We start from the raw sequence: 14834 nt of genomic DNA, 5'->3' as shown, positions 1-14834 counted from the left end.
TTTTTATTTTTCAAAAGCGACTACTCCTTTTTTATATCCGTTGGGGTTCAAAGGGGTGCAATTGTTTTCTTCATAGGACATGCTCGAACAGCATGGAACAGTTCACTCCATATAAACAGATCAAAAGTTGTACTAGTCGCAGTTTTTGCAGCGTACATTTAAACTAGGGTTGGGAACACTTACATATACATATGTAGCATCACATATTGCGCTTGTGTGTGAAGTCGCTCAGTATTGCTGAACAGTAATTGCTTTAAATTACTTTGCCATAGTATCAAAAACTCAAGAAGACGATTATGGTGTAAGAATATTCGCAGCATTTTGTAAACCAATTACATGTGTTTTAGAAATCTAAAAGTGCCTATCCCTGATTTAAACACACTAATATGAGCTTCTCTTATACCAGTCACGTTCGTAAAACAAAAAAAGCGTCGATTATCAAAATTGTGAATCATCGTGGCTTTATGGTCTAATTATGTATACTTCGCATAAATTTCAAACGTATTCCATTACCCAGAAATTAGCAGAGCTTGTAAAAAATTGGCGATCTGTTGACTTGAGATTTTGCCTCAAATTTTCTACCTACCAGTAGCAATATTTTTTTACAGAGATGCATGGAAAGCATATTAATAAGGGGAGTAGAATAGGGCCCGTCGAGCTTAAAAAAAAATTTCATGTCCTCCGCTGTTCTCTGATTTTAATTGAATATATTTTTTTGTGCAAATTCATAGGAGCACCGTGGAATTCTCAATATTTTGAAAAGTTTTGAACCGATTTTCAAAGTATGGATATGTTTGGAAAGGCAATTGAAAGTCCTTTGAAATGTGTATCTATATTAGATATATAGATCGTCGTTTAAAGTACAAAACCGCATATCAACAAAATGCAAAACCACGTATGTGAGGTTCCATAAATTATTTTCTAAAGNAAAACCGCATATCAACAAAATGCAAAACCACGTATGTGAGGTTCCATAAAATATTTTCTAAAGAGTAAAAACACTCATATTTCAAAATAGTTCTCTTTTTAAAAAGCAATCGCATTTCCGGCTAGTATATTTCAGGTTATNAAAACACTCATATTTCAAAATAGTTCTCTTTTTTAAAAAGCAATCGCATTTCCGGCTAGTATATTTCAGGTTAAGGATTGAGCCAAGAGTTTGTGTGAACAAATCCAATTTTTGGCAGCAAATGTCAGTTACGCGGTTCTGCTGAATGACGATACGCGGTCTTGTACTTTAAACGATGATATATATACAAATTATGGTAATTTTGATTAAATAAAAATATGTTTTTCTTAAAAAAAATATGTATCTAACTATATTAAAAGATATGCACAAGATAAGAAAGGCCACAAAAAAGCCTTTAATAAAATACGTGATTTATAATAAAAAACGCTTCGATAATAGCGCAAAATATTAAAATATGATTTTATATGTCAAAAGAAAAAAAGCTCTGCAGGCGAACATTTGAAAGAAAATATCGCGCCAATTTTTATTCAAAATGTTTATTTTACATTAAATGTGCACAAAACAAGCACAAAATATCGAATGCTTTACTTTATATCAAGAGAATAAATTAATCTCAAGTATTTTTTATGTTTTTTCTTTCACTTTGTTTAAATGGCAACACTCATTTGGTTTGGCAGCACTTTCAGCAAAAATGTGAATAAGCTAGTGCTTTCAATTGCAATTACACCATGCAATTTTCATTTCCGAAAGTGATTTCTGCAAATCCACAACAAGGATTTTACACGGGAAAGTAGGATTTCACTTTCGTATTTGCTTTCTTTGTACACTTCTCAGTACTCCAATTTTAGTATGGCGGCTCGACCACAATCCCTACAGCCCCACAAATCAGGTTTTTGGATAATTTTTACCTGCTGGAACCAATGGTGACAGAAAAAACTGTACAGTACCAATTACAATTTTGCAATTAAATACGAATGTCACCCACTCATAAAACTGTAAAAGTAAATTTTATCTATCGTTTATCGATACATTTGCTGTTTCATGTTTAAATTCATATTTTCGCTTTAAGTTATGTAAAGTACTTTATGTAAAATACTATGGGCTGGTTTCTCCAACTCAACTTAACTTAGTTTAGCCAGTTTTTGGACTTAAGTCAAAAGTTAGCCTACGTTTTACGCAGCTTATTCTTGACTTAACTAAGTTGAGTTGGAGAAACCAGCCCGTAATGTTTTAAAAATATTTGTGAATTGTTATAGTCTGAACACATTGAAAAATTCAACCACAGCTGCAAAAGTTTGTCATAAAAGGAGAGGAAGAATCTTATCTGTCACTCGAAAAATATAAATGCTTCTAAGCCGCCCACAACCAAAGTCGTGGTGTAACTCTGTCGCCGCCAAAATAATTATCTATAGCTCGTTTTTTAAATGTGTTCATAAAAATTTGGTAATTTTTTTTTTGAGTTTGGTAAATTTTTTTTAGACCTCCGCAAAGAAAAAACCAAAACGATACTCTCAGTAGCTATCAGCTCCACTAAGTATTGATTCCCATAAACGGTTAAATACTAAACAATTTATTGTGCGCTTTATTAGTAATCTTAAAATATTACTGTGCCATTTTCATGAGCTGTATGAAGTCAAGAACACTACAGGTGAGTCAGAAAAATGTATGCCAAGGCAGCAAAAATCGTTTATGTACGTGCAGTGAAAGAGGTAAATCTCAGAATAGAGCAGAGAGTTATTTAATCTAGTTTGATTGTGAGTGGAAAGAAAAAATTTGTAAAAGTAACCAAAGAAAGAGCTAGAGAGAGAGGGAGAGATAAAGAACCGTTGTTTATAAATATGTATGTAGGTATGTACAGTGACCCAAACAAGTGACCACGTCTTGATTTTGCTTTAAATATTGATAATGTTTTTCGAGTAAAATTTTTATTTGCTATTTTTCTATAAAAAATGTTTATATATATATACATAAATCACAGTTTTAAAATTTATAACAAATTTAATAAAATTCAACAAATTTTCATCAAAATTTCAACTTTGAAATCTGAATCTTTAGAACATTTTTGACTATGCAGTTATATATGAACATACAGTTTTAGTCTAATGAAGTGCAGGTTTCAACTGGCTGAAAATTCCGTTGATTTTTGAGAATTCGTTTTAGTGACGAAACGGGAGACTGTTCGCAACAATAGCTGCATTTTTTTGTAAGCGAGCGATAAAAGAACGCTCAACTCGGGTAAAATTTCATTTTAGCTACATAGGCAACCCTGCTGGGGGCTGGTAGGAAACATGTGATGAGTTTAACGGGATTTAGATACAAAAACCAATTTAAATGAGTAATTATGCGAGGTATTTGCGTAATATACATACTTATTTATAATATAACTCACGTATATATGGAAACAAAAATTTCCCTATCCACATTCCCATTAACAATTCACAATAGAGCAGTTTTTTCACTTACCAACACTACCCTTCAGGTCGCGTATTTTTTAACCGACCTGGCTGAGCTCGGATAAATAGCCGAGTTTGCGTGTATTTCGTCATTTAAGCGAGTGTTCTTTTGTGGCTCGGTTGCAAAAGAATGCACCTAATATATCAAAGCCAGTTTGTGTAAATTGCGCTTGTAATGTAACAACTCAAAAACAATATCTGTGCAGATTGCATACCCAAAAATGTTCTAAAGATTAGATTAAAAAGTTGAAATTTTGATGTAAATTTTTTGTGAATTTGCCTAAATTTTATATAAATTTTGAAACTGTGATTTATACGGTTTTGGTTGAAGCTTGGACGGTATAGAAAAATAACCGAAAATACTTAGCTCTAAAAACGTTGAGAAGATTAAAAAAAATTAAGTCCTTGCTTAATTGCAATGAGGAACAATCGTACGGTACCGTTTCCCATTGTATTTTTTTTCAGTTTTGCGTTGAGTCTCTTTTCTTATGAGTGATAAGTGCCTTGACTATTCCTACGAAGCCAGATATTTAGAAAACTACTACGCTTACGAGAGTTATAAATATTGAGAATATGAAACAACAAGGATTTGGATAACTTATCAGACAGATTGCATTCGAATGGAGCCACAAGAACCATTAGCATAGCCTTTCCTTTGAATTTAAGGGACATTTCAGGACTACAAAAAATTTGGGTGGTTCTATGGGATGTTTTAAGGTACTTAGTCAGGTAGATATGAGGATTGTTGCTGGCAAACAGAAAGGAAACTACATGCTCTGATAACATATGTAATATATAGGGTATTCAAGTTCTAATGGTAAAAATTCTTCTTTTCTTAAGAAGTGATATGCATTCGAAGTCTGTTCTGCCTTTTCCAAGTTGGATAGGAAAGCAAAGCGAATGGGTCTGGTGGTAAACGAGGACATGACGAAGTATCTCCTGTCATCAAACAAACAGTCAGCACATTCGCGCCTTGGCACCCACGTCACTGTTGACAGTTACAATTTCGAGAAAGTAGAGAATTTCGTTTACTTGGGAACCAGCATTAACACCGATAATAATGTCAGCATTGAAATCCAACGTAGAATCACTCTTGCCAACAAGTGCTACTTTGGACTGAGTAGGCAATTCAGGAGTAAAGTCCTCTCTCGACGTACGAAAACCGCGCTCTATAAGTCACTCATCATGCCCGTGCTGGTATATGGCGCAGAAGCATGGACAATGACAACATCCGATGAGGCGGCTCTTGGGGTGTTTGAGAGAAAGATTTTGCGGAAGATTTACGGTCCTTTACGCGTTGGCGACGGCGAGTACCGCAGACGATGGAACGATGAGCTGTATGAGCTTTACAACGACATAGACATAGTGCAGCGAATTAAAATACAGCGGCTCCGCTGGCTTGGCCATGTCGTTCGAATGGACACCGACGCTCCAGCTCTGAAAGTATTCAACTCGGAACCCGCTGGTGGTAGCAGAGGAAGAGGGAGGCCCCCACTGCGATGGAAAGATCAGGTGGAGAAGGACTTGGCTTCACTTGGCGTTTCCAATTGGCGTCAGTTGGCACAGAGGAGAAACGACTGGCGTGCTTTGCTGAACTCGGCCAAAATCGCTTAGGCGGTTACAGCGCCAAAAAAGAAGAAGAAGAAGAAGATATGCATTTTAGTATAAAGTGGAATTTAGAGGTAATATCGTTTACTATTCACTTTTGACATGTTTGACCGAATCCATGTCTCTTAACAAGGCCACACCAGCTGCCGGCTTTAGAACACAACAAACAAATAAATATTGACACATGTGACAGTTACTCAAATGTGAAAAATAAATAATGACAACAATTTGGTATGTTCAGTTTCAAAGTGTAAACAGAAGCCACAGCCAATAACAAAACTGGTTAGCAAGCAAATACATACTTATGTATGTAGGGAAAGAGAAATGGAATAATAAGTAAATGAAAATTGTGCAAAATGTTTAAACAACGTGGTCGTGCGAATGAATTTAAATACATAAAGAGCTACAATGAGCCGATTAAATTTATAACCATATTTTATTGCTTTATGTGCTTATTTATTGTATGCATGTTTTTATGTATGTATACAAATATAAAACAGCTGTCGTCAAAGATAGGCGGGTTTTTTTCTCCAAAAATTTTTCTAAGTATTTGCACTAGCGCCTGAGCAAAGTCTGTATTATTTATTAGATATTTTGGTTTAGTATTAGAATCATGAAAAATATTTGCCCATACCTGCGCACAATTTTTGGTAAAAAAATATGGCCAACGTAATACCTACGTTTAGCTACAGTTTGTTTGCACAGCAATGAGATAAGCAACTTTTTATCAAAACTTCGCTACACAAAAAAAAAATTCTGTCATGCAATGCAAATTGTGAATTGTTTCTGTTGGCAGCTAAGCATTGTATTTTTAGAAAACTTGAAAAAATATTTAGCCGCCGCACATTTGCAACGCAGTACGCTTGAGATAAGCTCGATATGAGGGTACTGTGAAACGTTTTCAGCAAAGATGGCAATCGAAAAAGTTTAAATCATTTTTTCTGTTTTATGGACAGAAAGTAATTTAAGACAAATTTAAGATTTTTCAAATGGCTTTGAAATAATTTTTTTTTTTGCAGGGACAGAAATAAAAATTATTTTTCAAAGTTTTTATTAAAAAATCGACATGTAATAGGTAAAAAATGCACATGCTTTTTTTATATTCTGTTATAATTTCACAAATTCATATTTTCGAAGTTTAACCGATTTATTTCTCAAGAGAAATACATAATTATATATTGATTTTTAATTTCTTCATTAGGAATAATAGTTATCTCTTAGAGCGAAAAAATCATAAAACAATCATTTTGGATATTCTTAATTGCCTGGTTATCAGGTGATATAGTTAAAAATTATTACTCTATAGTGTATTTGATTGTTGCAAAGCGAATAAAAAATATAACTCAATAACCAGATAGCAAATCAGATTATTTTGGATGGAAAAATCTAATAAATCTAATTATAAATTTTTTTTTCAGCGAAACAAATAAAACTCAATAGTTTTGGCCTATACTAGCCCCGGCATCGGCCGATTAATCGGTCGGACTCTAAAGTGGTGTCGCATATAATCCATTTGAAGTTTGGTAAAATAAGCCCATGGCTAGGCTATATTAAAAGCCTTAGGGTATAGGTTATTTTTTCGAAGTGCCAATACAGTAGAAGCAGTAGGTGGTTTGAATTTTCGAAATGTTCTAAGTACTATAAATTTTTTTTAGGCAAAAATGATTCAAAACAATTAAAAATTATAGTATTTTTTAATGTTATCTGTTATACAGGATTCTTTTCTTTTTTAAGCTTATTTATGTTTTTGTTTTTATTTTTATTTCCAGGAATCATTAGCCCAAATTCAAAGCTCGCGGTCTATGCCTAAAAAATTTTGTTTATAATAACTCGAGGATTCTAATTTCTGAGAAATATAAAAATTTAAAAAAGCAAAAGAATAAAGTTTTTTGGTCATTCTGGTTTTCGATTTTGGCTAAATTTCTCGAGCTCAAATTTGTATTTTTCTTCTGTTTATTTACCACAAGTTTTATTTGGCTTTGTTAATAAAAAAAAAAACGAATTTAATTTAAATTTGTTTAATTTTTTGTTTTTACCGTTATAAATTTATTATACCTTGACTGTATGATTTGTTCTAGATACATATAGGGCTAAATGCGTCTAAATATGTACATATATTTTTTAATTTTCTTTTTAATAGAATAGTATTTTTCCAATTTAGGATTTAGTTAAAAAAAAATTAACCATCAAAATTAATGTTTTTTAAATGAGTTTTTTTAATTCTTTTTTTTTTAACTAGCTGATAAAATAAAAATTTTTTTTCAAATTCGAAGTTTACCTACTACAAACCAAACATTAAAAAAAAAAAATATTCCAAAATTCTCTTAAATGCGTAGGATTTTCACAGTTCAGTTTGAAATTCTTTGTTTAAAATGTTTTTTTTTTTTTGTTTTTCAATTCAAAAAATCGACTGCAATTAATCTGAAATTAAGGAACAGTAAGTGATTCGTTAAAAAACATCCCCTTTTTGCAGGCGATTTATTCAGACAAGCAGATTTTAACTTTTACTAGTTACAACGATTTTTATGTCAGCACAATTTTTAATTTTTCATATCTTATCAATTGCTATTTTTTGTTTGTTTTGTTGCCCTTCGCTACTTTTCCAAACAACATCCACACAGTGCACCTACTTTGAATTCACACTCATTCACTTTGCACTTAATTTGTAGGTATATTTACTTATTTAATATTTTTGTTTTTCTGAAAGGCACACAGTCAAAATATAAAACACTTTCTTCAGCCCTTTGTTCTGGCTTTCAAAACTTCTTAGCGCCACTTTCTAGTAAATTTCCGTGATTTCTTCGCCACTACATACGAATCCGTTTACTTTTCCTCTTCGCGACAAACTAAATAATCGCGCTGGTCTTCAAAGTGTAAAAGAGGCCTTTGTGCTCCAGCCAACCGGCCAGCGAGTCAGCAGCGTTCCAGCACTCCAGCGCTCAGTAGGTCGACAAGTTCTATCTTTGTTTGGATGTATGTTTTTTTGTAATCGTCTCGGTTCGTGATTTTCTGGTTTGCATGCCTGCTTCCATTCAGTATTTTTTTTTGTATTACTGTCATTTAAATTCTCTGTTTTTACGTGCGTGTGTATGCATGTAAATATCTATGTATAACTGTACTTATATGTATATTATAAATATATGTATTTTATATTTATTTGTGGATGGTAACTTTTATTTGTATGCCAGATAATTTTATCACTTTGTAGGCGCGTTCTCACTCTTTTAACTTGAAGCAACTCAACGCAATCTCATTGTCAGCTGATTGTGTGAAGCGCACGGGATTGTGAAACATTGCATGGCAACATAAAATGGAGCAGAAATTTCCCAGCAGCGACCCATTTAACCGGCTGATTTTCATTTAGGCTGGTTTTCACTATGTCAAATTCAATGGCATTTGTCGTCAAATGAGTGAAAACATATTGTCAAATGTAACCAAAAAACGGTTTATCGGTTGAATTAGGACAGACCTCAACAGGAGTTGCTTTATTGGCTATATGTCCGTTTTGGGCCCATGATGTAATCGATAAAGGTTTGGAAAAAAGAGATAAAGTTATGTCAAAATATGTTGAAAAAATTTGTTGTCAAAATATGACACTGAACACCAGCCATTACAAGCACTTCTATGTACATATGGACATACATACAACAGTATGTAAAGGATGGAGATAAATGCATTAGAGCTTTTAATATGCCATATCATCGTTGCCTGCTGGGCAAATGGCGGTAAAATGTTTTGTTACGGGATGGTCACACTGACTGGCACTGCACTAAGCAGATAACTTCGTGCTATATCCATGTATAAACGTTTCATACCCGGCACACGGCTTACTTAGATGCTCGAGTCTGCGTTTAGCTAGGGAAGCATTTAGCAGACAAAATTGATTGGCCTTTCTAGCTCGAGTTCACAAAAATTAATAAAAATGTGCGTTCGAAAGATTCATTTAACCGAAATGATAGTGGAGGAAAATGTCAAGAAATACCTGCTTTGATGTTTCTGTAAATCACCTAACCTGCCACTGCCCTGTTTTCAATCTTGTGGCTGTTGAACTTTCTATGACACAAGTTTTATGATCTTTCTTTTTCATAGGTACGTACGTGCAATATAAAACTGAGGTAGCACCTTATTATATAGCTTTTTGGTCATGATTCTCGTGCCTTGGTACCCTAAACTAAATATATCGATAAATATATAATTAAAAATATCGATACCAATATCGATTATTAATAAAAAATATCGATATGTAAATAAATCGATAAAATTATTGATAAATATAACTATTGCAAAATCTATAAATTTATTGATATCAAGATCCGTAAAAATATAACAAGAATTACGAAATAGTCCCGAAAATCACGGAGTAGTCCTGGGAATACCGAAGTAGTCTACAAAGTCCAGAAATAGTTCTAAAATTGAGTTGAAATGAGGTGAGTTTAAGTATGGTGAGTTTAGTTGAGGTGAGAACGGGTGTGATGAGTTCAGTTGTACTGAGTTAAGGTGTGGTGATTTTAAGTGGTTGTAGGATCAGGTGTGGTGAGTTTAAGTGAGGTGGGGTGAGTTGATTTGAGGTGAGTTGAAGCGAGTCAGTATATTGGTGAACAAATTTTCATTCTCCACGGTATTTAGTGCCCGTTAGATACTTTAATTTTTTGTACTTTGATATCTAACAGATCCTAAATACCCAAGTTTTTTTACTTAAGTATACACGAGCTTCTAAATACATACCTTAATTTTTCTTAATTGGGTATTTAGCAAACTCCTTAACACCTTGAATATTTAGACATCTCCAATTACTAAGTACTTAGGTATTTAGTACCCAAAGTGGTATTTTAAATACAAAAATAGTATGACCATCGCTGATTTGGATATACATACGTATATATTTATGTATGTACATATATAATTTCCGCATAAGATCAAAAGAAGAAACAAAATCAAAACTCCACTTATAAGCACATATACGTACATATGTTTGTACATGGACCCATTTATTGACCTCCTCTGGGGGACTTTGGAAAGTTTCCATTTGTATGTTTTCTTTTATTAGATTTTTTCAATATGTAAAAGCGAAGTTACGCATCCGGTCCTTGGGGGACATAAGATAAGCAACATCGAAGCACAGCTGCAAAAAAAAAAAACAAATACGCGCAGCCTCCCCCCGATTCATAACACATGCATATATACATACATATTTATGTATGTATGTAAATAGCTATGAGTGGAAAAGAAAATAGTCAAACTAAAGAAAGTTTATTTGGATTTCAAAAGTGAACAGTTGCGTTATTGCAAATGTGAAAAAAACTCATTTTTTATTTATAACCAATAAATGTTATTTAATTTAAATCGTTTTTCACGCATTCAAGGACAGAATGCAATTTATCAGCCGTACGAGTATTTGTTTATCAACATACTTGCTGGTAACTCGTATATGGTTTTTGCTTCTGCTTTCAGCGCAGAGATAATGGAGTTTTATAAATGAATTATCTTTTGTTATAGTATTTGCACAAGAAAATGCAGGCAAAATGCATTTACAGCTGAACAGGGAATCAAAGTCAATGCTGACAATGAGCCAGAGCTGATGAGTTGAATGAAGTATATGTATGTAGGAAAAAAGCATTACATACTCGCATAAAAAGTTTGCATTCATGCAAATGCACAAAAAATAGTAGCACATGCATCAATATGTATGTACACACACACATACATATTTTTTCCTTGAAGCAAATGTGAAATTATATGTAAATAGTTTGTGTTAAAAATAATGGTGGTTTAATACTTAATGTTTAAATGAAAATAAATTTGCAATAAATACATGCAAATATATATAATTAACGATGTGTGATTTATGACCGTTGTGAAACAAAAGAGGATTAAAAATATGTATAATAACAAATTTTGTGAAAGCAAAACGAAAGCGTTAACGCAATGTCAAATTAGCGGTTGAATTGAAAGCTTAAAAGTTAAGCAAACACTTTACTGCAATTAATTAATTTAAGACAATAAATAATTGTTTCATAAAAAGTGTCATTCATGATTAATTGTAAGTACTTAAATTATGTGCAGAAATACAGTCGCTGGCGAGCGCATTTTGGCATTGATTTTTTTGCGATATTAAAAATGTTTTCTATGGCAAATTTTTTCTTTACGCTCGCTCTACTGCAAAAATTATGTTAGTCAAAATTTCAAACTTTGGAAAAACGACCAAAATTTTTCATCAAAATTGCAAACTTATTTAACTGAATTTTTTAAATAAATTCGCGTAGGCAATTTTAAAGCCCATTCAATTTTCTCATATCAAAGTGCAAGTTTGAAGTTGCAAAAAAATCCCGTTGATTTTAAATATTTTTTTTTGCAGACGGTGTTGTGCATTTTCTTCATTACAAAAATGTTTGTTATATCAACTTCAAACTTGCACTTCAATATGATAAAATTGAATGGTCTATAAAATTGCTTATAAATATTACGCGAATTCATTTTAAAATTTCAGAAAAAAATAGAAATTTCGATGAAATCTCCTGGAATTTTCTATAATTTTGTCCAAAGTATGAAATTTTTATTAACGTGGTTTTTTTGTGGAATGAGCTCTTAACTTATAAAAGTTAACCAAAAAATATTAGCATGAAAAACATTTTGAATATCGTTAAATTATCGATGATTAAATAACAGTGACTATAAATTAAAATTTATTTGTTCTTTTTCCTTCAACAAAAATTTAAAGATTTCTTTGATTGGCTTAGGTGATTTACTATATATTTTTGAAATTAATACATTAGAGGAAAACAATTGTACAATTTTTTGTGCCTTAAGGTCAAATTAGAGGGGCCATAACGTAGCAAAATACTCCAGAGCTGCTTATGGTTATGGCGAAACACCAAAATTAAATAGATACCTACGGCTCTGGTGCTAGCATAAACATCGCTCCTACCGCTCTTATGCACAAAAAGAAGCTTTTCATAAACACATATCGAGCCATAACCGCCAAAATAACGTAAGCGACATTTTTTTCAAAATTTTCTTTTTGATGCAGAAATATTCCTAGAGTATCTAGATACATTTCTGCTCAAAAAGATAATTTTGAAAAAAAATGTCGCTTACGTTATTTTGGCGGTTAGTGCGCGATATATTAAATACATAAACAAAAAAATGCAAACTTCAAATGCCACAAGAACCTTAATCTATTTAAAGCTTTCCAAAATTGTGAGTGCCTACAAATTAGAGCGGCCTTCATTTGCAAATGATTGATGAAATGTGTAAACGCTTGCCTGAAGATTTGCAAGAAAGGAAAGAAAGGCATTTCGTAAATTCTTGGATATTTGTAGTTTCTTAACCTATTATTATAGCACTTGAGGTTGTTTCTGTGTTAATTGCCATACATGCTTCAACTGGCGAGGCTTCTTTCATGGTCACTATTCATAGTAGTATGTATATTTAAGTGTTCGCTGCCAAATGTAGTTAACTTACTCACTAACTTTTTTTATTTTTTATGCTTTATGTTGTTGCTGTTTACCAACATGTACCATAACAAATACTACTTCTATGAGTAACTAGCTCAGTCTCACTATTTTTAGCAATTTACGAAAGCCTTAAGTAGAAAGGAAGTAGTTCAGTAACATGAAGAGACAAGAAATAAAAACTTAAAACAAAAGTTCATTTCATCGTAAACAGAATCGTAATTTTAATCGTAAACGTAACGGCAGTCGTAATGTTAGATGTGCTCGCAATAGTAATCGGGACCAAAATCTTAGACATAATCGTAATCGCTACCTTAAAATGTGAATAATGACCTCCATACCTTCTCAGATCGACTGCAAGATGAGTTATGTCCACCAGCCGCCCCTCGAAGCCTTTCAGACATTGCTGAATTATGTTTTCCAACATACTTAATTTACTTAATTTATTAACGGCTATGATTACCGATTCAACTTACAGACTAAATGGAAACTTAATGACAAATGATGTCGACATTCCTAAAAGCTAAACAAAAGCCAAGACCGAGGGAGAAAGTACCTTTTAATATCGCACGTGATATTCTGAGCTCTTTCTGCCCGAATCCTAATGACCATCTTCACTAGCATAGCTCGAATTAGTAACGAGTTGCATATACTATCAAATGTAGCCTTGTCGAAAGTACCCTCAATGTTTACAAAGTCTATAATTTTCAAGGTCGCGAACAAAAGCTGACACCTTACTTTGAGTACAATATGAGGAATACCATCCGCACCGCGTTATTTGAAGCTGTGAAAATCGCTCCAATAGCATTTCGCATGACATTTCCTCTCGCCAATCTTCTGGCAATAAAACATGGTTCTCACATTTTTTCCCTTTCATTTCAAAAAAAGGGGGAATGTGTAACCATTACCTGATTTCCAGGAAAAGTAAAATCTAAAAGTAGTGAAATAGTCACACCCATTTCCTGCGTAAAGGCACCATCAGGTCTCTTGAGTGAACCGAACTTAACGGTTTGGTCTTCTTTAAGGACTTTCATGAGCCTACATAGCTGTTTGACTCAAGCTGCCAATACCGCCGCAGTATTCTTTGAACGATACCCTTTTCGAAGAAGATGTTAGCTTCTTCGACACCCTTTGTGTCCAGCGATAGCTCTCTCAGTCCATCTCAGCCTTTGTTTCGAGAGCCCGGTTTAAAACTTAGCTTGACTCATCAACTTCCGAAGCTCATGATTCCTGCAGGAGACAGGAGAGCGGCTAAATAAGTGGAGGCCGAAGCGAACAAGACTTATCCATACTGACACGAACATTCGCCGTTACATTACTACTACTTTCAGCTGCAAATTGTTTACGTACTTAAATTTTCCACGGATAAAAATAAGAGCACCACAAAATTGCAAACATCTGACTGCTAAAAAAATGAATTATGAACAACTGAAATTGAAACAATAGTGGATGTTCGTGGTCCGCTTTACTGAGCATTCGACTAGATAAGATTGTTCAAAAAGCGTATTACCTTCGTAAATATAATACTTTGTGCAAGCATTTATTCGGATTATGAAGATGGAAATGTTGAATTCTCATGCTTTTAAAAGAGCTATTTGTATTTTTAGAAAAACAAAGCTACTTGAGGTGCGCTGGAAGCAGCAACGGCAGAGTGCTTGAATTCTAAATATTATTGTGTTTTTTTGTACAAATTTCGTTCCAGCAATCCTGCAACACCATAAATGGTGAGATTATAACATAATTCATGCATATACATACATACATATGTGCTACGCATTCGATAATCTAAGCAGAGTATAGTTATTGGCACTACGGGGCGTATGCGAGACTTGCCTTACCTAAATACATACATACATACATTGCAGGTGCGTAGGTTAGGCAAAGAAACTGTGTATGTACGTATGTAGCATTGTAGAAAAATGCTGCTGATTAGCTTTCAAGTGTTTATTGGCTAGCGATGTCCATAAATTTTTATGTTCTACCTTTATTTTTCTTTTTGCCTTAACATACATACATATATGCATACGTATATACATATATTTATATGTACTTCGGTGAAAAAAATATTGCTCTGCAGTCAGCGTTATTTACAACGAGAATGGGCTGTGTTTTATACGTAGCTATACTGTACATATGCAGTACATACATTCCTAGTCTACACATACACAAATAAATAACTAAAACTAATTTGGCTTCACAATAATTTTTGTTTTTAATATTTCCTATTTACGTCGGCCAGTGCTCAAAAAAAATGTTTCTATATCTGTGTACGTACTTATGGGCGTAGCCAGAACGAAATTTAGGGGGGGGAGGGCCATACAAAATAAAAAATTCAAAACCAATAACTTACTT

General features: G+C 33.3%; 1 protein-coding gene across 6 annotated transcripts in view; it reads right to left on the bottom strand.

The window, feature by feature from the left end:
- mtd (TLD domain-containing protein mustard) overlaps nucleotides 1–14834 on the bottom strand; it is a 164824-nt gene that overhangs the window by 141717 nt on the left and 8273 nt on the right. The window contains exon 1 of one of the 6 annotated variants that reach the window (XM_017614505.1): nucleotides 7662–7973. The exons of the other annotated variants lie outside the window; for them this stretch is intronic. The gene's annotated coding sequence lies outside the window, so the exon portion shown is untranslated. Of the gene's footprint in view, nucleotides 1–7661; nucleotides 7974–14834 lie in introns of those variants that run through there. 6 annotated transcript variants of the gene reach the window in all.

Source organism: Rhagoletis zephyria, unplaced genomic scaffold (genome assembly GCF_001687245.7).
Source record: "Rhagoletis zephyria isolate East Lansing unplaced genomic scaffold, Rhagoletis_zephyria_1.1 Rzeph_scaffold_00841, whole genome shotgun sequence".
NCBI classification, from domain to species: domain Eukaryota; kingdom Metazoa; phylum Arthropoda; class Insecta; order Diptera; family Tephritidae; genus Rhagoletis; species Rhagoletis zephyria.
The sequence above is the reverse complement of the archived record's forward strand: the minus strand, read 5'-3'. Positions and strand labels throughout refer to the sequence as shown.